We start from the raw sequence: 26,694 nt of genomic DNA, 5'->3' as shown, positions 1-26,694 counted from the left end.
AGGTACAGAATTTCCTTGTACTTTAGTGTGAATGTACTAGTAACAAAGGCTGTAGACAGGGTGCAGCACACACCCATGATGGCAGAGGCTTCCAAAGAAGCACCAACTCCTTTCAATGGGTAACACTCACGGAGTGATACTATAACAAGAGAAAAGTGGTAAAAGTGAAAAAAACAAGGATAAAGCAGAAGAGTGAGACAAAAGAGAGGGGCAGAGAGGGAAAGAGTGAGGCAGAGGGTAAGAGTGAGATTGAGAGAGGAGACAGAAGGGAGAGAGGTGGGCAGCACAAGATAGGTGTGTAGAGGTGTGTAGAGTAACAGCTCACAGTATGTATTGGTTTATAGTGACTCTCACAATCACACAAATGGGGGTCAGAATAAGTCCATGAAACATGAATTTAGACTCTATCCATCCAGCCAAAAGTTTCAACAACTAGGGAAAGTAAAGGCACTAAGCTTTTAAAGATAACAGTCAGTAAATTATCAGGAGTGAAGAGACAGGCAGTCAATGATTAGTCATTAATACAATATTTGACATAGTCCTATATACAAAATAATCATAAGCACAAATGCTCTAAAGATGTGAGGTGCATGCGACTCAGCTATGAAGCTTATCTTATAAAACAGCATCTACTCCAGGCACTGAGCAGGCAGAGGCATGCAGATCTCAGTGAGTTAAAGAATAGCCTGACCTATAGGGAGAGTTCTAGGACAGCCAAGGCTACCCAGAGAAACCCTGTCTCAAAAAACAAAAGAACAAAAAGTAGCATCTAAATAGGTTCAAGTCTAGCTTTTATTCGCTGTGTACTGTGAACAAACTGTTGGTATTAATTTTATCTGATATTAATTTTATCACTTATACAACAGAAAAAGACAACAGCATTAACCTAACCGTGTTACTGTAAGCACTATGAGTAGCAAATGCTTGTGTATGCACACATACATACTGAATTCTCTACAGGGAAATTAACATTGGCATACATTTGGGCCTGAGCATACCATTCACTCAAATATTAATACAATAATTCCAAGGAAATTGTTTCAATAAAACAAAATAATGATGTTGGGGGCTGTAGTTATAGACCAGCAAATAAATGGGCTTGCTGCATTTCCAGGAGACCCAAGTTCAGTTCTCTGCAATCATGCTGAGTGGGTCACAAATACCTGTAACTGAGTAGTATTCCATTGGGTAACTGTACCACAATTTCTGTATCCGTTTCTCTATTGAGGGACATCTGGGCTATTAGCAGATTCTGGCTATTATGAATAAAGCTGCTACAAACATGGTTGAGCAAATGTCCTTGTTGTATACATGAGCCTATTTTGGATATATGCTTAGGAATGATATAGCTGGATTTTGAGATTAGCACTATTCCTAATTGTCTAAGAAAGCACCAGATTTATTTCCAAAGTGTTTGCACAAATTTACATTCCCACCAGCAATGGAAGAGGGTTCCCATTCAAAACAAGGAAACCATGAAATTTGCAGAGAAATGGTGGGAACTAGGAAAGGTCATCCTGAGTGAGGTATCCCAGAAGAAAAAAGGCATACATGGTATATACTCACTTATAAGTGGATATTAGACATATAACATAGGATAAACATACTAAAATCTGTACACCTTAAGGAAGCTAAGCAAGAAGGAGGATCCTGGGTAAGATGATCACTCCTCACTCAGGAAGGCAAACAAGACAGACCATAGGAAGAGGGAGAAAACAGGCAACAGGGCCTCTGAAAGACTCTACCCAGAAGGGTATCAAAGCAGATGCTGAAACTCATAGCCAAACTTTGGGCAGAGTGCAGGAAATCTTATGAAAGAAAAGGGAGATAGGAAGACCTAGAAGGAACAGGAGCACCACAAGGAGAGCAACAGAACCAAAAAATATCTGAGTCCAGTGGTCTTTTCTGAGACTGATACTCCAACCAAGAACCATACATAGAGATAATCTAGAACCCCTGAACAGATGTAGCCCATGGCAGCTCAGTCTCCAACTGGTTCCCTAATAATGGGAACAGGGACCATCTCTGACATGAACTCAGTGGCTGGCTCTTTGATCGCCTCTCCCTGAGGGGGGAACAGTCTTATCAGGCAACAAAGGAAGACAATGCAGTCAGTCCTGAGGGTCAGAGGAAGGGGAGGAGGACCTCCCCTATCATTGGACTTAGGGAGTGGGATAGGAGGAGATGAAGGAAGGAGGGTAGGAATGAGAGGGGATAAGAGAGAGGGCTACAGCTGGCATACAAAGTGAATGAAATGTAATTTAAAAATAAGTAAATAAATTAAAAACACACACACACATAAATACCTGAAACTTTAGCTTCAGGATATCTGACAATCTTCTGGCCTCTTACAGGCACTCACATGTATGTGATAGAGACAAACACACACATACAATGAATGTTGATTAAAAAAAAATCTGACATCGCAGCCCTAACTTCTAATACTAACAAATGTAAAATTATTTAGATATAAGCAGGTCTTCATTGGGATAATATGATTTGTGCCCTATAAAAAGAGAGAAATTTGAACACTTAGTACTCATAAATAGAGGAAAGGCACAGTGAAGAGATATAAGAAAAAGATACCCATTTATAAAGTTCAGGGAATATATTTCCTCCCTCCTAGTGGAGAGAAGTGATCAAAACTGTTTATAAAATTTGATTTCCTACTTCCAGACTGAAAAGAAATAATTACCCATCTAACACTGTTTGTGGTACTTTGGAATAAACCTCTAAAAATGGCCGATGGTAACCTTGACAGATAGATACATAACTTCTATATTCTGTGGTGAGGAATAAACTATGGAAAAACTGAAATTTCAGTGCTAGTTAGTTTGAATCCCATTATCCTATATTCAAACATGAGGTGCAGTGTCCTTGACTGTAAAAGTATCATTGGCTCCCAGAATGTACCTTATCTAAGGTATTTAGACTTCTTAAATCATTTGAACTCACATAAGTAATAGAACCTTCCTTGATGAACTTGACTCTTGTAATCATTCTACATACGAAGAAGCCAGTGTCATTCACATGCACAAACTAAAATGATACCATCAAATTTAAATACAATCCCACAAAACTTTCTGAGAAAGTTACATCAATTCTACTTTTGGATCTACACATAAAGTAACTTGAAACTAGAGTCTCAAGGTGTTTTATGTATGCCTGGGATCACACAGACTTAAAGAAAACTAAAATGTATAAGCAATGAAAGTATCCACTGAGCAAATGAATAATCAGGCAAGATGTGGTGTATGCACAGAATCGAACAGTAGTCAGTTATTAAGAACTAGAAAACTAATAATATCCACTCATGAGTGACTATATACCATGTGTGTCTTTCTGCTTCTGGGTTACCTCATTCAAAATGATCTTTTCTAGTTCCCACAATTTGCCTGCAAATTTCATGTTTTCTTTGTTTTTAATAGCTCAGTAGTATTCTATTGTGTAAATGTACCACAGTTTCTTTCTCCATTCCTCTGTTGAGGGACATCTAGGTTGTTTCCAGATTCTGGCTATTACAAATAGAACTGCTACCAACATGGTTAAGAAAATGTCCTTGTATAGTTGAGAATATTTTGGATATATGCTTAGGAGTGGTAAACCTGGATCTTGAGGTAGCACTATTCCTAATTTTCTAAATGGATATTATCCATATAATATAGGATAAACATACTAAATTCTATACTCCTAAAGAAGTTAAACAACAAGGAAGACCCTAGGGAAAATGTTCAATTCTCATTCAGAAGGACAAATGCTATACACATCGGAAGCAGGAGAAGACAGGACACAGGACAGGAGCCTACCACAGAGGGCCTCTGAAAGACTCTATTGATCGAGGTATCAAAGCAGAGGCTGAGAATCATAGCCAAACTTTGGGCAGAGTGTAGGAAATCTTAGGAAAAATGAGGGAGATAGAAAGACCTGAAGGGGAGGTCCTCCTCCCCTTCCATCTGACCAGAGGGGCGGGGAGGATATGAGGAAGGGAGGGTGGGATTGGAAGGAAATGAGGGAGGGGGCTACAGCTGGGATACAAAGTAAATAAACTGTAATTAATATAAAAAATAAAAATTTAATTAAAAAACAAAAAAGAAAGACCTGGAGGGGACAGGAGCTCCAAAAGGAGACCAACAGAGCCAAAATAAAAACTGAGCTCTGGGGCCCTACAGAGACTTACACCTCAACCAAAGACAATGCATGAAGAGGGCCTAAAAGTCTGGCTCAGATGTAGCCCTAAGACTCAGTATCCAAGTGGGGTCCCTAGTAAGGGAAGCAGGGGCTTTCTCTGACATAAACACTGGGACAAGCTCTCTGAGCACCTCCTCTTGGGGAGTGCAGCCTTAACAGGCCACAGAGGATAACAATGCAACCAGTCCTGATGAGACTTGATAGGCTAGGATCAAATGGAAGGGGCGGAGAACCTCCATTATCAGTGGACTAGGGAAGGGGCATAGGGGGAGAAGAAGGAATGATGGTGGGTTTGGGAGGAGATGAGGGAGGGAGCCACAGAGGGATACAAATTGAATAAATTGTAATAAATGATAATAAAAAATTTAAAAAGAGATGGAAAACTCGACATGTACCAAAATATGGGTGAAACTCGAAGACATTATTCACTGAAATAAACCAAACACAAAAAGACAAGTATATTGTAACATTACCTATAGAGTTGTCACAATCATTGAGACCAAAAGTAAAATGGTTTTCAAGGACTGAAGAAAAGAAAGAATAAGACATTGGTTTTAACATTTCAAATTTCTAACATGAAGAAGTTTTACTAATGGTTTGTTGTGGTGGCTGAATAAACATTATCCAGATATTTAAAAACCATTCAACTCTACACCTAAAAGGGGCTGAGAGTACATTTTATGTTATTTTGTAATCTAGAATCATAAAACAATAAAAATACATTAATTTTATCTTTTGAGTCAGTTGATTTATGATTTTTGGAGGGTGGTGTGGTTTTTGTTTGTTTGGTTTGTTTTATTTTTTGAGACAGGGTTTCTCTGTGTAACCTTGGCTGTCCTAGACTCGCTTTGTAGACCAGGCTGCCTTCGAACTCATAGAGATCCACCTGTCTCTGCCTCCTTGGTTACTGGATTATAAGCATGTGGCACCTCACCTGGATCTGATTTATGATTTTTATAAAACAAGCAGAAATATATTTTATTATTATTATTATTTTATTTTTATTTTTATATTGATTACTGTTTATTCACTTTGTATCCCAGAAATATCTTTAGCTATTACCTCTGAGAAAATCTAGTAGACAATTCCAGACCAGGCAGCCAGGTCCCTGCTAATCAGAGTTCCCTTCAGCATCTGAAAGCAGTCATGGTAGTGGCAGTAGTAGTGTCAGAAGTAGGCACACAGGTAAGAAAGGCTTTTTAAGCATTTGCCAGGTGCTAACCACTGCACTAACATTTTACATGTGTTACCTAACTTTCAGTGCATTAATACCACCTAAAGTTTATATTTTCATAATTTTATAAATAAGAACACAGAACAGAAATTAAACTGTGTCCTACTGCTACATCTATGTTCTCCTCTGTCACTATGATCTCTGATTTATTTGTTACTGAGTCAAGCAAAAAACAGGCACTCAACTGCTATGTTGAGTAAAATAAATAAATAAGGGGAAAGGAGTGGGGGAAAGGGAATTATATTTAGGCATGCTATCTTCTCAACAAGTATAGACTTTCTACCTTTATTTATTTAACCCTGAAATCACAGGACAGTTGCCAATGTGTCCTGGAATCCAGTGGTTTGGCATTTTTTTCTTTGAGTCCACACAATCATTGATGTGCTGAGATCTGTCTGCTTTATGGCAGTCACTCTAGCTCATGGACATTTTTGGTTGGTCTATTAATTTCTAATTTTGAGAATAGCAGAGGGATGTAGCTTGATACTAGAATAGGGAGGGAAAAAATAGGTCCATGATACTGGCCTTTTGCCCACTAATAAACCAAGAATCAAACAAAAACTGTCCCTATAGTAAGGAAATTTCCAAGTTCCCATGATTATCATCAAGAGGCATCAAAATTTGAGAAGCCTAAACAAGACATAGTGATTCAGTAGTTCTTTCTGGCTTAAGACCTGGACAATCCTAATGTGCTTACCTCAAGACATACAATGTAATATTAGAAAGCCCCACAGCAAGTCTTAGCTGTTCTGTTTTGACTTTACCTTTGTTGTGTATTTGCAGTTGGGATTTAGTGGTGAATAGGAACCATAATTATAAATATGTATATAGTAAATACAGGGTCCATTATTTCTGCTTAGTAAGACAACTATGCATTCTTAATATGTTCTGATCTTACCTGACCCAAGGAAAAGTCAACATTTTCTTTCTGTGAAGTTTGTGAGCTAGCAATGACCAAGGCGGGAGCACAGTGGGTATAGAAGGCTGAGGCCTGGATCATCTAAAAGAGGGTTTGCTTATCACTATGCTCCAGAGCTTCCAGTATGACAAGAAACTTAAGTATGGATGCCTCTTCCTTTGTCTGTATAACAAGGAGAATAAAAATACTTTGCTCATAGTCAATAAGAATCTGTATAAAGCAAATACTGGCATTTTAATTATTGATCTGTGACAATGAAAATGGATAGGTTTTACATCGTCACTTGTTTTTAGAAACAAGATTTATCATTATTTTGTTTCTATCTAGCTGGCAATATGAAAGGTAAAGTAAAGCTCGTCAATATTTACTCAAAAGGCATTAACAGGTCACATGTCTCTAGGGCACAGTCCTCTGCTTATAACACAATGCCAGATGTGTTATTCTATATGAATTCATTCAACATGTCTTGACCAACTACTATGTAAACGGTACTGTGTTAAGCAGCCACAGGCACTCTGCTACTCCCTTTGTGTCTATTTTCCTATTTCCCAAAATGTTAGTTCAGGCCATGTGATAATGAATTATTATTTAAAAACCAGATTCAATGTATGCTAATTGAAGGAAAAATACAGCAGTTCTAAGACTTAAGATTTGTGTTACTAAATTCTCATGAAAAAAATCCCTATAGTTTCTAATATGTTAAGAATAACCAAGCCATTTGAACAAGTTTTCAATATCAGGAATTTGGGACAAGTGAATAAATTAATTAAATACCTTTATATAAAATTATAGCTGTATTTCACTTATAAAACTTCACCTAAGTAAATTCAATAATAATTCAAACTCTTAAAGATATTCTAATTTGTCAGAACATAAATATAGCATTTAACAAAAGAAACTTAATGCCACTACCAATAACTCTGGAGAAACACCAAGGAACTAGATTTGATTAAATGATAATGTAGCAGCCTTAAAACTTCATGTGTATTTTAGCCCCTCTTCTAGAATTTACTACTTAATTTTCACTTTCTTTCCCCATCTCTTCAAGGCCAACTGCAGGAGACACACATGCACAAGTAAAATCTTCTTACAATATACTCTTACATTTTCTGAATGTGCCCCATGTGTCCACTAATAGCCAAATGCTTTCAAATCTGTTCAGCTAAATGGATCAATAACTACATCCAGCCCCACATAGTGGGGCTGCCAACATGGTGAAATCAAGCCAAACACAAAATGTCTGTCCTAGGACAAAAATTATCAGCACAGTGTTTGGGGTATAGAACATTTACATTAGCTAAGGTAGTCAGGATATACCTAAAATATTTGAGACACATAAACAAAGAACTAAATAAAATATTTCGGCACTATAAGCAGTGTTATGTTAGACCAATGTAACAGTCCAAAGTCTACATCTCTTATCTTTCCAACTAAAGACTACACAAAACACAAATACACAACAGCACAGGCAAACTGCTGACAAGCTTTTCTGTGTTTCCACTCATATGACACAGATGTGTGCAACAACTAAGCAGGTGCAACCAAGCTTTGGAGAATTCCTTCCTGTTGCCCAGGAACCGCACACCGCATGGCTGAAATTTTAAACATGTGTAAACATCCCCTCCACCTCTTCTTTTATCTGGTGCCTGAGACAGTGAAGAATGCCTACAGCCACTCCTTACCCAAAGCAACCTCCACAAATACAAATTCAAAAACATCAATAACGTTTGATAATAAAACAGCAATGTTGCAAAGACACTGGTTCTTCAGTGGTCTGACCTCACAGACCAGTTGCTTTAACAGTACAGTTCTATAAAATACTCTCTAATCTTCACCGATGAATGCTTTATAACTGAAATTCTTCTACCTCATCAAATCTTAGAAATGTGTATCTGAGTCTTACAGTGAACTGCAATGCAATATTTGTACAAAGTGCAGTTCTTTGCAACTGTCAATATTTATAAGTCATCAAAAAATTAACATTTATATATTATGACATGTATAAGCAATTTTAATAAGACGTAATAACTTTTGACAGGATGGATAGATAGATAGATAGATAGATAGATAGATAGATAGATAGATAGATAGAAAGAAAGATAGATAGATAGATATAGCCTTAGGTAATTCAGATACATACCTGTGCAGCTATATAGCACAAACAGACTTGTAATTTATCAGGTACTCTGAAATGTAAAACAAAGATGTCATCTGATTAAAAATTAATCAAACCAAAGCAAAAATCAGAATTTATAGGAACAATTTCTGCAAAAAAGTAGGAAACACTATAGTGTGTGAAGAACATGGAGTTGTTTCTATTTATATGACCCACAGGTATTTCAGACCACCCTAAAGTCAAATATATGAAGGAATGCACAGAGTACCTCATCAAGGGACTGAGACTCACCATGGCCTCTGCAATGCAAATGTTCTCACTAGAGGAAGAGGAAAACACTTAAAAATGATTTTTTTTCTTGGTGTTCTTCCAGGACTAATGCCTTGCTAATACAAATGACTGCTGCTCTCTGAAATAAAACTCCTCCAGTTCATCTGCACTCACTCTGCTACAACACTGATAAGCAGGAAAAGGGCTTCCACAGAGCAGTTCACAGAAAATGCAGAAATAAAACTCGGAATGCTCCTTTACTTTGTTACAAGAAATCAGTTCAAGGCTGAGTCTGTCATTAGGACTGCTCACCACATGCAGCATACTGTATAGTGTCCCGGCCAACACACTGGCACACTACCAATAAAGCAGACACGGATACCTAGGATCACGAAAGCCCAGATGAAAGAATAACAATCACACTTGAAAAAACCTGACTGTGGATGGAAGATGCATTGTAACAAAAAGGCCAAATACTAAAAAAGCTAAATGTTCCAAACTAAAAGTTTCATAATTCTTTCTGAATGCAAAATAAAGCATTTATGCACATCTAAGCATAGCTGATAATAGCAGCATGTTAAGTTCAGTAAACCTTGCTCAAAGGTGTGTGTAGGTGATGACTTTTATTAGGGCTCAGTAAAATAACATCATACATAAAATTTACTGTATGTAGGTATCTAGAAGTCAACATTTGAAATTTTTGCTCAATAGGTTTAGGTCTAGGCACCTACTCGCATTATAGGAAACAAACAGAAATCTATGTTAAAAGATAATTTTAAGGATGGGTGAAATGGGTCAGTATGTAAAGACATTTGTTGCCAATTCTAAGGCAACACTGGCAGAATTTGATCCTTGGGATCCATATAGTGGAAGGAAAGAACTGACTCCTTCGGTTGTCCTCTGACCTACACATGTGCCTTGACTCCAGTTCCAACATACACACATGCACACACATAAATAAGTAAGTAAGTAAATAAAATATAAAAGATAATTGTATGGCACTGGAAAATTATAAGAAACTTAAATGCCTAACGAAAGAAAAAGTAATGTATATCGCATCCATATAAATTAATATTTCTCTGAAACTCACAATGTACCTTACACAGTTTAAATTTATGGAAATCTTCAAATGTGTATTATAATAATATTTTATATAAGCATGTATAATGTCAATTACATAGGGAGTATGACACTGAGGACTACAAAAATAGAATACATACATATAAATACCAAGATATTAGATCTGAATAAGACTATCAACTCTTTAAAGTATATTCTGCTTAGGTTAATAGACACCTAGTTATCAGCAATAAACATTTATACCTACACATTTATATTATATTTATATTATTTACTTTTATACTAGTAAAATATTAACTGATAAGAAGATGTAAAAGAAAAATTATAAAGTTCCATATGGAAATCATGAACCTAACTTTTCCTTGAGAAATAAATTAATTCAACCACACATAAAATCCACTAGGTGTGCCTACAGAGAGAACACTCTGCCTCCTCATCGGGGTACACACAGGGTCTTTTTCATCCCATTACTTTAGGATCTACACAGTAATTCAATAACACATTTTTAATCATCTTAGTAAAACTTTTTAAATTATGCAGAGTGAAATGATGGCAAGAACAACTCAGGACTGAAAATCTGTTGTATCTAGTACAGACTAATTTATTCACTAAGCCAGCAACATTCAGTGAGCATCTACTGTGTACAAGGTGATGCATTTATCACCACTATGTGATGAAAGACAGAGTAGGACACATCCCCATAGTGCCAACCACCTAAAAGCACTAAACATACAAAGGCATGGTTTAAATAAAGGTAAAAATATAACAAAGCCCAAGGTATTTCTGAGAGGACTGGTACATTTTAGAAGAAGAAAGCATATGGCACATTTATTCTTTTCTATTGTGGAGTGAAAACTTATGTAAAGGTAACATTGACTGAAACTTTACACTCATCAGTATGCATCACTTACAAAATGTATTAATAAATTAGTATTTACATTTATATTTGTGGGATACGCTTATTTGTAATGGTGATACAACATAAAAGGAGATCAAAGAAATACTGACCCCATCTAGAGTGTGAGGTGTGCAAGACTGCCTCTTGCTTGTTTCATGTAGCTTTGCCAATTCTGCAAAGCTACATGAAACACACTGCCAATTATTAACAGACTAGAGTTATTTATCAGCCAGTTAAGTAAATAAGTTAGTTACTTGTTAATCCTTCTTGAAGGCACTGCTATTACAACATCACCAGGGAAAGAAAAGGAATTAGGATAGACTATTTCTGCTAGACAGATAAAGTTGATATAGTTAATAGAGTCTCTCCATAGCTGGTCAGTTTCTGGTCAGTCATAAGTTTATTCTCTCTGAAGCCAGTGTTACAGAATAGTAACAAGGTTGATGTCAATGGGGTACATCATGGAGAAGTGGTGACACATATGAAAACAGCAACTTCTTTGACCACTGCTCCCTAATCCAGGCTTATGGAGTTCTGGGAAGCAGAGTTACCATGTAGGATGATGAGTAAGTGCTTACAATTCAGCACTAGAGACAATCAGATCTCAGGCAACTTAAGTATTCCCTGTATTTAAAATGATGATCATGCTACCTACCCTAGAGGATTTATGGTGCTTCCTTCTGTAGGCATATAAAGTAATAAGCTCAGTGTATAAAATAAGTAATTCTTTACTGGGCCCTGATAGTAGCATCACAGTTGCATGAAAAGAGAGAGGATATCTTATTATAAGCTAAGGAACTAAACTAAACACAAATCCAGGAAGTAAAGACAGCCTACTGTGCAAGCATTCTGTAACCAAAAACTGATCCAAGAGGCAGTTGGATACAGAACTAGATGTTCAGTGAATATTTTACATGGAACAATCCATAAAAATACTAATAACCACAAAACAAAATTAAAAACATAAAAGGAGATCAAAGAAATACTGACCCAATCTAGAGTAAGCACTGTAAGCATTATTCCTATTACTGAAGAAAAAGACAGTAAAATCTACTGTAAAGGGGAGACCTGTGACACAGAACTTGTGAGAGTGGCCAACTAATATCTGATTTGACTTAGGGCACACTCCAAAAGACAGAGCTCATTCCAGCTACCACTTGTATGACTAAGAACTAGAAAATAGACGGCACTGATTAATTTTTTTCAATATAATGACTCAAAACAATATTCTGCTATACTCATAGATCAGTGCCTTCTTCAGTCATCATCAAAGAGGCTTCCTTCAGCAGCAGCTGAGAAAAGATGCAGAGACCCACTACTAGATAATGCAGAGAGAGCTTCTAAATGAGGTATCTCTATTAAATCCCTCCCCTCGGACTCAGGGAACTCGGTGGAAAAGGAGGCAGAAAGAATGTAAAAGACAGAAGGGAAGGAGGACACCAGAAGAACAAGGCCCTCTGAATCAACTAAGCAAGGCTGATAAGGGAACTGAAGCAGCAAGCCCAGCACCTACACATGTCTGGATCAGGTCCTCTGTGTGTATATTATAGCTTTCAGCTTAGTATTTTGATGGAACTCCTGAGTATATGAGAATGAGTGGATCTCTGATTCTTGTGCCCACTCTTGGGATTCATTTCCTTCTGTTGGACTGCCTTGTCCAAGCTTGATATGATGATTTTCCTTTATCTTATTATATTTTACTTCGTCGTGTTTGGTTGCTATCTCTTAGAAGCCTCTTCTTTTCTAAAGAGAGACAGAGAGGGAGTGGATCTAGAGAGGGGAGTTGGGGAAGATGGGAGGAGTAGAGGATGTGGAAACGCTAATTACGATATATGAGGAAAGAATCTAGTTTCAATAAAGAAAAATGAAAAAAAATTATGCAATATATTCTAATAATGTTTCTTCTCTCCCAACTCTCCCCAATACTCCCACCTCCCTAATCTACTCAACTTCAAGTTCTCTCTCTCAAAATTAACCAACTGAAATAAAAACAAAAACAAAAACCAAACAACAAAACAAACTGAAAACCAACAGGACAAAATATTATTAACATTTTAAATATGTCTTCTTTTGAGAAGTCACTGATACAATGTAATTCAAAACCTGATTAATATATATATATGTTTCTCCTGTAATCACCAGAGAATTTGATTACTTGTTATTACTGTTATTACATTACATTATTGTTATATTATTTAATTATCAATAAAGCCAATAGTAATTTTGAAAACTGAAGTGTCTTACTTATCTTATTATTTAAAAGCAAATTTCTATGAAAAGTAAAAATTGCTTAGTAAACTTAGAAAAGTCATACTTGGCTGTTTTTCCAGAGGTCCTGAGTTCAATTCCCAGCAACCACATGGTGGCTCAACCATCTATAAAAAGATCTGGCGCACTCTTCTGGCATGCAGGTGTACATGAAGACATAACATTGCACATATAATAAATAAATTTTTAAAAAAGAAAAATCATACTTACGTTTCTAAGTTACTAAGCTAAATTTAACCTTTCAGGACTGAAAGACCATCTTCCTATCATATACCTATTAATTGAGAATGAGAAATTGAACACGAAAATGACTATCTCAAGTGATTAATCCAAACTTGAAAGATATTAAATATCAAACACATGATGTATAACTCAATAAATTCTTAGAGAAAGACAATACCAAGATCATGGCAGAAGGATTATGACCCAAAAGAGACTGACACAGATGTGAGATTAGCGATGGAGGCACAATGGAAGGAGACGAGATGCCCTTGTATTCAAGAATAGCACTGGCAGGTTTCATGATTTCTCAAAAGGCCTTTAGTGTTATTGTCCCTCCCCACATTCCCTCATTTACCTTGCTTTCCAGTTACTCTCCTCATGTAATTCCCCTATTCTATATTCACTTTTGCCATTCCATAAAAACACATCCCCCTCCCCTTTTGGGGAGATCCTCTTCTCCATCTGGGTCCATTACTAGGTCAATAGCACAAATATCAAAAGATTAAAAATAATATCCATATATAAGACAAAACATGAAATATTAGTCTTTTGAGGTCTATTAGACTGTCCTATTCAGGATGATTGTTTCTAGCACCATCCATTTATCTGAAAACTTCATAAATTCATTTTTCTTAACAGATAAATAATATTACATTATGAAAATGTACCACATTTTCATTGACCATTTGTCAGCTGATACAGGTACATTCTAACTTCTGGCTATTATACAGAAAGCAGCAATGAACATGAATAAGTATCTCTGTTGTTAGATTAGAGATCTTTGGATATGCTCAGGACTAGTAGGGTAGATCTTGAAGTCGATCTATCCCCAGCTTCCTGAGGAACCACCACACTAATCTTCATAGCAGGTGTACAAGTTTGTACTCCTACAAGCAATAAGAAAGTGTACTCCTTTCCCAGAATCCTCATTAGCATGTGTGCATATATGTTTCATTGATTTTGGCCACTGTAGCAAAGGAAAGATACAATGGTAAAGTATTTTTAATTTTCATTTTCCTAATAACTAAGTCTTTTTAACATTTCTTTGTTTCTCACCCACTGTGTTTCATCTTTTGAGAACTCTTTCCTTTGTTCGGTACCATTTTCTAATTGGTTTTGATTTTTTGTCTTAGGTGTTCAGTTGTTTTTCTAGATCTTAATATATTCTAGGTACTAGCCCTTCCCACTCCCCCATAGGCTGCCACTTTGTACTAATAACAGAAAGAATTTAAATGGAGTCACCATATAATAGGAGAGCTAATGCCCCAACTAGACATCTTATGACACTAAGTAAAATCTACAATGACAAAAAGCTAATATTTTGGTGAATTGGCCAAAGGGATCCCATGGACTTCTCTTAATACCACCAGCTATTGCTAAGGCTATTGATTGTTACAATAAGATGGTAAGGCCGTGTAGCTGAGAATAACGTATTACATCATCCAAAAGGGAGAACTCAAGACCAACTAGAAGCTTCACCCTAACTAACAAGTGTTCATAGTGCTAGAAGATACTCCACAAGCTACTGTAGGAGAAAAGTACACATCAATATCACCCAGCAAGAAACCCTGTGACCTACAGCAGCAACCTGTCTACAAGATACACTGGTGCAACAGTAGCCCAAATGGAGAAAAGCTCACTTCATAAGATGGAACCCATATCTGACATTGCTAAAGTGCCAAGAACCTGGGACTAGATAGGTTATGAGCTTAGGAGAAAAGCCAAATACTATTGTTTTGATAAAGGAACACAACAATAAAATGGCTCCTAATTATCAGTGGAATTTCCCAACTCTCATTAGTGAAGTTTGCAGTAGACAGGCATTAGCCCAGGGACAAACAACTGGTCAAAGCACAAAAGGCAAGAGATTATGGAACACTCATACCGATGTGGGATGTCATCATCACACCCCTCCCCTCCAGGGTCAGGGTTCTATGTGGAAGAGGATGATAAAGTACTAAGGTCTAGAGGTAGTAGCTGACTCCAAAGAAACAACAGGACTGGTACACACAGGATTTTACAGAGACTGTGGAAGCACACATAACACCTATACAAGTTCAAGATAGTGTCCCAGCACTTCAAAATTATATACTCAGCCAAAATATATTATCAAGCAAGTAAAAATCATGTTTCTAATAAAGATCAAAGTTTTCTTATCACAGCCATTCATTAATGGTATACAAAGATATATATTGAAATAAATAAATGAAATCCAGAATAGTGGGTGGGAAAATAAAAACTAGGAATACGAATGTGTTATCTTGCTAATTATTCAGTAACTTGAGCCTTAAAAGCACAAGGAAATAGATTGCTAGTTCTTACTGACTTTGTCGCTGTACATAACCTCAGTTTATTCAATGGTTAAACATCATAATACAGAATGTGAAGCTGAGAGAAGATGCATATAGTCAGGGACTGTCAGTCAAACCCACGCTCCTGAAAATCACCAGAAAAGAAGCAACATCAGGGAACCTTAAACAAGGGTTAGGGTTAAAAATGGGAGAAAAGAACCAAAGAAAAACACTATATAACACTGTGATGTGCCCAAAATGAAAACTTCCACATTTTGATGTAGTTTGAAAGAATGATGGCATGTTGGATTATTAAATACTTAAAGGCAATTAATTTCAGGTGGAAAATTAAAATGAAATATACAATTTTAAATATCAGATGAAAGATACTAGGAAAACCCAAATACTACAACAGAGTAAAAATATACTTAGTTATGTTTAATTTTTTTTATTTTTATATTAATCACAGATTGTTTACTATGTATCCCAGCCGTAGCCCCCTCTCTCATTCCCTCCCAATCCCACCCTCCTTCTCTTATCTCCTCCCTCCTCCCCTTTCATCTGACCTAGCTTATCAAGTATCTCCAGGACTGGCTGCCATGTCCTCCTCTGTGGCCTAGCAAGACTGTTCCTCCCTCAGGAAGGGGGGGAGGTAAAGGACCCAGTCGTTGAGTTCATGTCAGAAATAGTTCCTGTTCCCCTTACTAGGGTATCCACTTGGTTACTGAGCTACCATGGGCTACATCTGGGCAGGGGCTCTAGGTTATATCCATATGTGGTCCTTGGTTGGAGAAACAGTCTCATAGAGGGCCCCCGTGCCCTGATATATTTTATCTTTGTGGAGCTCCTGTTCTCTCTAGGTCATACTGCCTCCCCCTTCTTTCATATGATTCTCTACACTCTGCCCAAAGTTTGGTTATGAGTCTCCCGCATCTACTTTGATACACTGCTACGTAGAGTCTTTCAGAGTCCCTCTGTGGTAGGCTTCTGTCCTGTTACTTGTTTTCTCCTACTTCCCCTGTCCATCCCATTTGTCTTTCTAAGTGAGGATTGATCATCTTATTCCGGGTCCTCTTTCTTGTTTATCTTCTTTAGGTGCACATATTTTAGTATGTTTATCGATATAAGTGAGTATATACCGTGTGTCTTTCTGCAGATCATCTGGAGGCATCTCCATCCCTGATCTCAAGCTGTCCCACAGAGCAAAGTAATAAAAACGGCATGGTATTGGCATAGAAGCAGAATGGTGAATCAATGGAAGTGAATAGAAGACCCAGAAACAAACCCAAACACCTATGAATACTTGATTTTCGACAAAGAAGCCAACACCATTCAATGGAAAACAAAACAAAACAAAACAAAACAAAAAAAAAAAAAAACAGCATCTTCAACAACTGTCCCACTGGAAGTCTACATGCAGAAAAAAGAAAATAGATCCATATTTATCACCCTGCACAAAACTAAAGTCCAAGTGGATCGAAGATCTCAACATAAAACCAGATACACTAAATCAGTTAGAAGAAAAAGTGGGGAAGAGCCTGGAACTCATTGGCACAGGAGACAACTTCCTGAACAGAACATCAAAAGCACAGGCTTTAAGAGCAACAATCAATAAATGGGACCTCATGAAACTGAAAAGCTTCTGTAAAGCAAAAGACATAGTCATCAGAACAAAACGACAGCCTACAGACTGGGAAAGGATCTTCACCAACCCTATATCTGACAGAGGGCTGATATCCTGAAATATATAAAGAACTAAAGAAATTAAAAAGCAATAAATCAAGCAATCCAATTAAAAAATGGGGTACAGAGCTAAACAGAAAATTCTCTGTACAGGAATATCAAATGGCAAAGAAACACCTAAAGAGATGCTCAATGTCCTTAGCCATCAGAGAGATGCAAATCAAAACTACCCTGAGATTTCACCTTACACCCATCAGAATGGCAAAGGTTAAAAACTCAAGTGACAACACATGCTGGAGAGGTTGTGGAGAAAGGGGAACCCTCCTCCACTGCTGGTGGGAATGTAAACTTGTACAACCACTTTGGAAATCAATCTGGCACTTTCACAGACAATTAGGAATAGTGCTTCCTCAAGATCCAGCTATACTACTCCTAGGCATATATCCAAAAGAAGCTCAAGTGCACAACAAGGACATTTGCTCAAGCATGTTCATAGCAGCTTTATTCATAATAGCCAGAACCTGGAAACAACCCAGATGTCCATCAACAGAGGAATGGATACAGAAATTGTATACTTTTACACAATGGAATACTACTCAGCAATGAAAAACAAGGAAATCATGAAATTTGCAGGCAAATGGTGGGATCTAGAAAAGATCATCCTGAGTACCTAGTTATGTTTTATCTTTTGAGAATTTCATACATTATACAATAAAACATGATCATATCCATATCCCATTTCTCCTTTTCTAACCCCCCATAACCTTCTAACACATTTCCCCACAATAGTTCATAATAAAAATTTAAAATTGAAAAGAACAGAAAATATAAAATAATTTAATAGTAATGAAGCATGCAAGTGATCAAATACACAAAAGCCAAATATGTTCTGATCAACTACTTGTGTTAAATGCTGTAAAACACTACTGACAATAATCATAACTAAAACACATGAGACAGAATGTTCTCATGAACTAATAAGAAACCAGAGGTAGCTTGATTAATGTTCAGCTCCACATTCTCAGTAAAAAACATTATTAAGGAATAAAGACAGACATGATATAATTCATCAACAAAGTACAATCTAATAGCAAAGATAAAATATAACAAACATAATGTTTAAGATTTATTTATTTATACATATAAAAATTTTATTATTTAACTCTTTATGGAATAGGCCAAGACCAAAAAGGGAAGAAAAACAGGCCACAGAGTGGTATAGTTAGAATTTATATACTTCCCTACCTGTTTGTCCATGGGAAGTCATTATCCTGATTAAAGGTGATTTTCAGATTTTTAGTTACTCTGTTATTCCTACTGTTTATGCCTTTGTGTTAAAAGTATTAAAATTTTTACTGGTCATTAGTGGAAAAAATATATAACAAACAATGCAAATTTCACATCATAATAAACCTTTTTTTTTACTGTACTTGTATAATCAATTGCCAAGTAGCCAATAAAAAAGTAACGGTAATTTAACAACTCAATAATCTAATTAACAAATTAAAGCTCTAATGTAGCTTTGTATCTAATAATTATAAAATATTTGTGCCTTCCAGAAACACATGAAAATTTAGAACTGACCTCATGTCAAAACAAGAAAGTAAGTCTCAATACAAAACAAAGAACTGAAGTACTTCTGTCTTCCATTCTGCACAATTAACCTTGGACCTGAACAGAAGTATGTCCTCTACCAAACCTACAATAATGGGGACTTTGAATATTAGAATTTTGAGGAATTTACAGATTTAAGATGAACAAAAAACCTGAATATTCACTACTTATAAAACAGAATGACAAAGACAATATATACAAAGGCTCACAGGATGCTAATAATACAATCTTAGGCAAAGACATGTAGTTTTAAATTTATGTTAAAAGAAAGAACAGAGCCGAAATTATCAAAATGTTATAAAACTTAGAGTAAAAGAACACCAGGAAATGTAAAAGCAGAAAAAGATAAGTGAATGAAAACAAGCTACAAGCAGCAACATTAAAAAGGAAAAAGGACAGAACTTTTAGGCTTTTAAATGAAGGTTTAATTACATCCCCTAATTATTTAAACTAAATATTAAAGTTGTTTTAATACTAAATGAAAGCAGTCTTATGGAAAAGTGTAAGTCGCTGAAAAAGAGTTAGAAAATCTGTACTACAGGAGCCCCAAAAGGACCAAATATATCTGGGCACTGGCGTCCTCTATGAGACTGTTTCTCCAACCAAGGACCATGTATAGATATAACCTAGAACCCCTGTTCGCATGTAGCCCATGGTAGCTCAGTATCCAAGTGGGTATCCTAGTAAGGGAAACAGGGACTATTTCTGACATGAACTCAGTGGCTGGCTCTTTGACCCCCCTTCCCTCCCCTGAGGGAGGAGCAGCCCTGCTAGGCCACAGAGGAGGACATTGCAGCCAGCCCTGAAGATACCTGATAAACCAGGGTCAGATGAAAGGGGAGGAGGTCCTCCCCTATCAGTGGACTTGGAAAGGGGCAAGGAGGAGAGGAGGGAGGGAGGGTGGTGTTGGGAGGGACTGAGGAAGGGGGATACAGCTGGGATACAAAGTTAATAAACTGTAACTAATATTAAATAAATAATAATATAATGCTGATATATAATACGTTGACAAATTATACTGTACAAAGTCACTAAGATTTTAAATTCTGGGAAGTTCCCTGTGTTCAAATTTTCTTGTTCCGTTGCTCTCCTTGTGGAGTTCCTGTCCTCTCCAGCTCTTACATAAAATTTCCCACTTCTTACATAAAATTCCATTCACTCTGCCCGGCCCAAGGACTATTCATGGAGATAACCTAGAACCCCTAGCCCATGGCAGGTCAGTGTCCAAGTGGGTTACCTAGTAATGGGAAGAGGGACTGCCTCTGACATAATCTGATTGGCCTGCTCTTTGATCACCTTCCCCTGAGGGGGGAGCAGCCTTACCCGGCCACAGAAGAGGAAAATGCTGCCACTTCTGATGAGAACTGATAGACTAAGATCAGAAAGGAGAGGAGAACCTCCCCTATCAGTGGACTTGGGGAGGGGCATGCATGCAGAAAGGGGAGGGAGAGTGGGATCGGGAGGGGAGGAGGGAGGGGCTTATGGGGGGATACAAAATGAATAAAGTGTAATTAATAAAAAAAAACCTTAAAAAAGATTTTAAATTCTGATGACCTATGAAAATTAGTTAAGATTGATATTATAAACATTGAACCACAGAAAACAATAAATTATCTTATTCTTACAAAAAAAAAAACACATAATACTCACATTAAACCCACAGAAGGGGCCTGGGAGTGATAATGCATGCCTTTATTTCCAGCCTTTAGGAGGCAGAGACAGAAAGATCTCTATGAGATACAGGGACCAGGCTGGTCTTTATAGCAAGTTCCAAAACAAGCAATGATCAGTGCTACACAGTGAGATCCTGTCTCTACAACAAAACAATAACAACAAACCAAAAGACAAACAATAACAAATAAAGAAATTATGAGTGAAAATTATTCATAATAATGAGTAAAAGAAACCCATGGTAGTAAAGAATTCAGGAAAAGTAGCAAGCAGCAAGAACTATAAGTTATTTACCCCCTACTACACACTTTGCTAAAGGTTTTCTATTTACTGTTGAGTTTATTGTGTATTTCAGTAGTAATCTAATCTTTACATTTTCACCTTGTTTTTTTTTTAGTTTCATACCAAGTTTGTATGTTTCATTATGAAATTCTCATTTCTGTTGTCCTAGTCACTGTAATATTGCTGTGAAAAGACACCACAACCCCAGCGATTCTTATTTTAAAGAAGCATTTAATTGAGGGTTTACATACAATTTAAGAAAGATAATCCATTATCATAACAGCTAAGAACACGGTGACACACATGCCCACACAGGTGAGCATGGTCCTGGACCAAGAGCTTTACATCATGATTTATAGGTGGCACCTATCATGGGCTTTTGAAACCTCAAAACCCACTCCCAGTTGGACTCTTCTTCCAACAAGGTCACACCTTCCGATCCTTTCAAATACTGCCACTGCCTGGTGACCAAACATTCGAATCTATGATCCCAGTATATGTGTGTAGGGGCTGCTGTTTTTATTCAAGCCATCACATAGGCCTATCACAGTACCTGTGCATGCTCACATATCTACTACTTTCCCTTGTCTTGCACCTCCTCTCTTGCTAGCCGCTTTCCTCCACCAAATAGTCCCCTTGCTTCTTTCATCTCTTATATGAATGTGTGTAATTATATGTATATGTGTATATTTAAATTTATATTTATATGTGTATCTTTATATACACATATATGTATAAAATGTATATAATTCTGGATTCATCATAAAAAGTGTGTGTGTTTGAGTGTATGTGTGTATACATAAGTCCATTTAATATTGCGTACATATACAGGTGTTTAGAGATGACCATTTAGGATTTGATAACCTATCAGGAATCCAAATCCAACTGATTCTTCACCCCTCAACAGCCATACTACCTGGTAGTTCTTCATTTTAGGGTGGGGGTTATAAAATGTACCCAATCCCTATTGGCATGTTGACTGTATGCTCATTATGAAGGTCTTGTTTAGACAACCATAGTACAGATACTTTGTGGGTAAGCATCCCTGTCATGTCTACATGTCACTATTTCACAGAAAGCATCCTTGTTCTCTGGCTCTTGTTTCCTGCATCTTTCTTCTGTGATGTTTCTCAGACCATTAGGTATAGGGGTTGCACTGTTGATGAAGTAAATGGGGCCAGGTCACTTGTTACCTGCATTTTGGTCAATTGTGGCTTTCTGTAATAGTCTCTGTTTGCTGCTGAAAGGAGTTTCTTTCCTGAGAGATGAAGACTACAATTACCATTGGGAAGAAGGATAGGTGCTAGGACACTTAGAAGCTGTACTACTTGAGGGTTTTTTTTTTTTTTTGTCTGGGTCCATGACCTCACCAGACACAGGTGGTTTGCTAAGTTGAATTCCTTCTAAGAAGGCCATAAATACAATTAGACAGCATTGGTTACCCCCAAGAAGGCTATCTTCTTGGGCTGGTCATTGATGTGTTTCTTAGACTTAAAACCTGGTGAAGGCCCTCTGTGGTAGGCTCTTGTCCTGTTCCCTGTTTTCTCCTTCTTCTGATGTCCACCCCATTACCCCCAAGAAGGATATCTTCTTGGGCTGGTCATTGATGTGTTTCTTAGACTTAAAACGTGGTGAAGGCCCTCTGTGGTAGGCTCCTGTCCTGTTCCTTGTTTTCTCCTTGTTCTGATGTCCACCCCATTTGCCTTTTTGAGTGAGGATTGATCATCTTACCCAGGGTCCTCCTTCTTGCTTAGCTTCTTTAGGTGTACAAATTTTAATATGTTTATCCTATATTATAGTTCTAATATCCACTTATAAGTAAGTATATACCATGTGTGTCTTTCTGCTTCTGGGATTCCTGACTCAGGATGATCTTTTCTAGTTCTACCCATTTGCCTGCAAATTTCATGCAGGCCTATGAAAGACTCTACCCAGCAGGATATTAAGGCAGATGCTGAGACTTATAGCCAAACTTTGGGCAGAGTTCAGGGAATTTTATGAAAGAAGGGAGAGATAGAAAGTCCTGGAGGGGACAGGAGTTCCACAAGGAGAGCAATAGAACCAAAAAATCTGGGCATGGGGGTCTTTTCTAAGACTGATACTCCAACCAAGGACCATGCATGGAGATAACCTAGAACCCCTGCACAGATGTAGCCCATGGCAGCTCAACGTCCATGTGAGTTCCCTAGTAAGGGGAATAGGGACTGTCTCTCACATGAACTCAGTGACTGGCTCTTTGATCATCTCCCCATGAGGGAGAAGCAGCCTTACCAGTATACAGAGGAAGACAATGCAGCCAGTCCTGATGAGGGTAGGGTAGGCTAGGGTAGATGGAAGGAGAAGAGGACTGGCCCTACCAGTGGGCTGGGGGAGGGATATGGAAGGAGAAAAGGCAGGAAGGTAGGATAGGGAGGGAATGAGGGAGGAGGCTACAGCTGGGATATAAAAATGAATAAATTGTAATTAATAAAAATAATTAATTTTTAAAAAGCTAGGGAAGACTACTGATTACTTTTGTCTAGTGGCATTTTTTTGAGTTCCTGTTAATGTAAGCTAGGTCTTAAGGATTTCCAGCAGTAAAAGTTCTGTTTCCAAGTCCTGCTATTCTGATTAGGAAGCAGTCTATTCTAAGTGTGGCAGGAATACTTAATTTAATGACCATCATTCTCTCCTTGAGGTTGACGGCAGAGTTATTTGCTGTATATTTTATCGGACACATTGAAGATGGTGTAGTAGGATAGAAAATGTAAAAAAAAGAGATGATTTGAAGTAGATGACCATTACAAAAGTAATAACACAATTAAATAGAGGATCTTGTACAATTTTAAGAACACTTGGGGGCCAGTTCATCTTGGAGGTTTTGAGTATGCTTAGAGTCTCTAAGCTGGTGTGCCTCACATTAGCATTTATACTCTTGGAGCGGAGAAGGCAGATCCTGCTTGCCAACTGAATTTTTACCTGGATTGCTGCTCTTTTTCTTCCCTCCAACTCACCCCTTGTCTCTGAAATTTATGTGTCTCTTTACTTGAGAGTCTACCTCTCTGAAGGCTTTAATTGCCAGAAAGCTATTGTGGGATAATAAAATAGTGGAAAAGCTATTATTACTATAAGAAAGTTACATAAATAGTTCTTTCCATGTTAGTGGATAAGTTTCCTAGCAATACTGGCCAGTTACATCAAAGGATGTAACTGAGAGACGTGGGATACTGTTTTCCAGAGGTTTCTAGAGAGAGACATTTCTAGTGTACAATTGTAACAACCTATTGATGTTACCTTTAACAGCACCCCCCCATTTTTTTTATATCTCATTGACAAAATACTAAAACTTAGTGGCTTACACCACAAATGTTTATTTGGCATATTTCTAGAATATGGCTAGCGAATTTGTGTCTCCATTGTTGTGGTGAAGCGCTATCACAACAAGCAACTTGGAGAGGAAAGGGTTTATTTTACTTACACTTCATGTCCCAGGTCCTCCTGGAAGGAAGTCAGGGCAGGAACTTGAAGCAGGAATATGGAGATAGGAACTTTTGTAGAGGCCATAGAGAAGTGCTGCTTTATGGCTTCTTTAGCTTTCTTTCTTATTGAACCCAGGACCACCTGTCCATGTGTAGTACTGCTCCTAATGAGCTGTGCCCACCTATATCTATCATTGATAAAGAATATAGCCCTGCAGGCTTGCCTGCAGGCCAATCTGGTGGGGGTATTTTCTCAGTTGCAGTTCTTTGTCTTCCAAATCTAGAATATATCAAGTTGACAAAACAAAACAACAAAACAAACTAATAGCTCAGCAGTACTGTTTTACTTAGTAATAGTTGAGTTCACTATATAGCTACATTTACGCACATACTCATGGTAGTTTTATTTAGAGCAGTCTCTTTCCCCTTTATTGAATCAGAGCTGGCCTTGCACATGAGTTGGAACTGACACTAGTTGAAATGATTCTATGTCCATCAGAGCAAAGGTATTAGCTCCGGTAGCTTTTTTTTTTTTTCTTGTGATTCAGATACTACATAAAGAAGCTTTGGCTTGATTGGTAAATAGAGAGAGAAGGCATTACAAGAGAGAGTCAGACAAATTTCAGTTTATTCATAATAGCCAGAATCTGAAAACAACTCAGATGCTCCTCAACTGAGGAATGGATACAGAAATTGTGGTACTTTTACACAATGGAATACTACTCAGCAATTAAAATCAAGGAAATCATGAAATTTGCAGGCAAATGGTGGGAACTAGAAAAGATCATCCTGAGTGAGGTATCCCAGAAGCAGAAAGACACACATGGAATATACTCACTTATAAGTAGATATTAGACATATAATATAGGATAAACATACTAAAATCTGTACACCTAAAGAAACTAATCAAGAAGGAGGACTCTGGATAAAATGTTCAACCCCCATTCAGAAAGGCTAAGAGGATGGACATCAGAAGAAAGGGAAAATGGGGGACAGGACAGGAGCCTGTGAAAAGCTTTACCCTGCAGGGTATCAATGCAGGTGATTGGGCAGAGTGCAGGGAATCTTATGAAAGAAGTGGGAGACAGTAAGACCTGGAGAAGATAGGGGCTCCACAAGGAAAGCAACAGAACCAAAAAAACTGGGCACAGGGGTCTTTTCTGATACTGATACTCCAACCAAGGACCATGCATGGAGATAATCTAGAATCCCTACACAAATGTAGCCCATGCCAGTTCAGTGTCCAAGTGGGTTCCACAGTGATGGGAACAGGGACTGTCTTTGACATGAACTGATTGGCTGCTCTTTGATCACCTCCCCCTGAGAGGGGAGCAGCCTTACCAGGACACAGAGGAAGACAATGCAGCCAGTCCTGGTGAGACCTGATAGACTGGGATCAGAAGAAAGGGGAGGAAGACCTCCCCTATCAGTGGACTTGGGGAGGGATATGGGTAGAAAAGGGAGAGGGAGGGGGGATTGGGAGGGGAGGAGGGAGGAAGCTACAGGGGGGATACAAAATGAATAAATTGTAATTAATAAAAAGAAAAAAAGAATAGACTGCATCCATACCCTTCTTTGTTCCCTTCCAAGTAGATTTAAAATACTTAACATGTGAATGTGATGTATCTATTGACCTCCTGAAACCCTGTTTTTCTACACCTTTACATTTATTAAAGGTGTAGAAAATGTACCCTCTTCCTTTTGACATTGCCCGGGACTTCTCAGACAAACTCCCCATCCATTCACATTACAGATCTCAACTAAGCCATTACTTCTGCATGAAATGCTCCACCCGCTTTGCTGTCTCCCATTCTTCAGACTGAGGTTTGCTTCTTTCCTTCAAGAAAGAATTTTGCACATATAAAAACTGTTCCTTCAGTTTTCTTACATCCTGTTTTCTCCTACTGAATGTTAACTAGAGCTCTCTTTTATTTGGTTACCCTAGGAAACAGTAAATCTCTCCAAATTAGCAACCTCCATTAAATCAGGTATCATTTTGGACCAAAATTTTGAACCAAAATTTGTGTCTATGCCTGGAACAGAGTTGGTGCTTAAGAAGTATTTACTGATAGATAAACAAGTGAAGCAGTCTGAATTCCCCTTCCTCACATTCAAGAGCAGCTTTAATAAGAGCTAGATGCAAGAACTCTATATCTAGGGTGACTTTTCTCCCTTTACCCCCATTTTCCTTCACTCTTCTGAGAGTTATCAGACAGGGGATAACAAGAAGGGACCTTCATCAATTTGCATACAAAGTAATACAAAATAACAAAGGAGAAAGTGGGTTGAAAATCAGGTTTGTAAATCTGGAAATATCTTCCTCAAAGCAGGCTTTAACAATCCAAACTAGCATTTTCCTTCAAAAATGGAGAAATTTTCAGAGTTTAAAATGGAGGAGGAGGAGGAGGGAGGAGGAGGAGGAGGAGGAGGAGGAGGAGGAGGAGGAGGAGGAGGAAGAAGAAGAAGAAGAAGAAGAAGAAGAAGAAGAAGAAGAAGAAGA

The 26,694-nt window shown here is 37.7% G+C and overlaps 1 protein-coding gene across 9 annotated transcripts in view; it reads right to left on the bottom strand.

Annotated features, from left to right (window-relative positions):
* Zbtb20 (zinc finger and BTB domain containing 20) overlaps positions 1 to 26,694 on the bottom strand; it is a 767,676-nt gene that overhangs the window by 567,033 nt on the left and 173,949 nt on the right. For all 9 annotated transcript variants that reach the window (XM_055624791.1, XM_055624790.1, XM_055624785.1 and 6 more), the window contains one exon: positions 8,482 to 8,527. The gene's annotated coding sequence lies outside the window, so the exon portion shown is untranslated. The remainder of the gene's footprint in view (positions 1 to 8,481; positions 8,528 to 26,694) is intronic.

This window comes from Psammomys obesus, unplaced genomic scaffold (genome assembly GCF_907164565.1).
Source record: "Psammomys obesus unplaced genomic scaffold, mPsaObe1.curated_primary_1811, whole genome shotgun sequence".
Taxonomy (NCBI): domain Eukaryota; kingdom Metazoa; phylum Chordata; class Mammalia; order Rodentia; family Muridae; genus Psammomys; species Psammomys obesus.
Note: the sequence above shows the minus strand (reverse complement) of the source record. Positions and strands in the feature narration are given on the sequence as shown.